This window comes from Varanus komodoensis, unplaced genomic scaffold, assembly GCF_004798865.1.
Source record: "Varanus komodoensis strain SLA01 unplaced genomic scaffold, ASM479886v1 scaffold119, whole genome shotgun sequence".
Lineage (NCBI taxonomy): Eukaryota > Metazoa > Chordata > Lepidosauria > Squamata > Varanidae > Varanus > Varanus komodoensis.
Window position 1 is genome coordinate 37,576 of NW_025335344.1, and position 1,779 is coordinate 39,354.

At 45.8% G+C, this 1,779-nt stretch overlaps 1 non-coding gene across 1 annotated transcript; it reads left to right on the forward strand.

Annotated features, from left to right (window-relative positions):
- The first annotated feature begins 205 nt into the window (after window positions 1–205).
- Window positions 206–277, forward strand: TRNAG-UCC. The gene has a single exon. It is a non-coding gene; the product is annotated as a tRNA-Gly (tRNA).
- Window positions 278–1,779: the final 1,502 nt, after the last annotated feature.

Sequence of the window (1,779 nt, forward strand, 5' to 3'; positions counted from 1 at the left end):
CCAAATGTCTGCATGTGTGTATCTATCTACTTAGCAATACTTGCTGGTCTCAGAATGTACTGCACTGAAATTATACAAATAAATAACTCTATTTTGTTATTACACATTCCCAAGGCTTGCAGGGCAGCTGGGCTCAGAGAGAAGATAACACTCTGTAACTTGCTAGGATCTATAAAAGGAATTCTGGGAAACCAAGCAAACGCCCGTGTTGGTGGTATAGTGGTGAGCATAGCTGCCTTCCAAGCAGCTGATATGGGTTCGATTCCCGGCCAACACAGCAAAAAAAGCTTTGCCTAATGCTGGGAACAATAGATGGCAAAAGAAGAAGGGACAGCAGAGATTGAGGTGGCTGGACGGAGTCACGGAAGCAGTTGGTGTGAGCTTAAGTGGACTCTGAGGGATGGTGGAGGACAGGAAGGCTTGGAGGAATGTTGTCCATGGGGTCGCGATGGGTCGGACACAACTTTGTGACTAACAACAACAACAACAAACTTGCTAGGATCCCCTCACTCAATTTCTTCCTGCTAAGGAATCTGACAGGTGGGAAATACCAATGCAAGGCTATCTAATTTGCATTTGTAAATTGCACACATTAGATTTGAACCAGCTTTGGTAATCCTTGGATCAACCCACTGATTCCCCGGCAGGTGTGGGTAGGATCACAGCTGTGGATAAATATAGCTATCTGTGAGATGAGTTAGATATTTGTCTAGTACTGTTAGATCCTACATTGGACAAGAGAACCTTCCACATCTAAAATCTGATAGCTTCTGACATACCTGGTTGGACTGTTAACCTGGTTCCTGGACCAAATACCAGATCATTGTTTACACCGTGATAAAATGCTTTACAAAAACTGCAGCAGGAACTGCGACTGAGACCTGCTATGTATTCACTCTGTGCTTTTTGCTAAGGGGTGAACTGCTAAAGTTGCCTAGAAATGTATCCTATGGCCCCTGATTGCATTGGAGGGGCCATAGGATTTCTCAGATCCCACACTGGGGGCAGTGCTCCAATCTCAAAGCTGGGAGCTGGAGCTAGGACCTCCCCTCTCCAGACCCCTTGGAGGAAAGAACTACACTGACTGCTCCTTCACAACTGGGGGTGCAAGGTCAGGAGAAGATAAAAGGGGCCTCTTGGTGTGGCAGGAGAGGCCCAGGTATGTGCTATCCTGGTGCCTCTCCAGCTTTCTGAAATCCACCTTCCTGGGTGTGAGTCCCACTGAACTCAGTAAGGTTTACTCACTTGTAGGGGTGTGGATGTTTGTGCTGTGAGCCAAAGAGCACTGAATGTATCTGGGCAACAGCTAGAACACTAAAAGGTCCACCTGAAACCAACGAGATGGATAGACACTAGATTCCCTTTAATGCCGAATGAACTTATAGAAACATAGAAGCTTCCGGGGTTTTAAGCAGTTCAATTCCACATTGCAGTGTTTCTTTGGGCTACTCTGTGCAGATGATAGAAACTATATACCATGGTATAAATCCACACCATGGTGCTGGACATGTCCATTTTAGGTTTCTCAATCCCTCGTTCTCCCATTCATAAGTTTAGTTCCTTCCTCGCTTTAAGAAGATTTCCCATTTCGTCTCATTCTGAACACTAGGCTTTTTCATAAGTGAGCAGAACTTACTACAGAAAACAAGAGGCACATGAACAGATGGGGAACCATGGAAAGCTGGATCAGGGCCAGAGGCAAGAGAATTTCACTTCTGCTTGCAAACCTCTGGTCTCTGGTCTGGGGTTCTCCAACCCTATTGTAACTGAAGGCAGGTT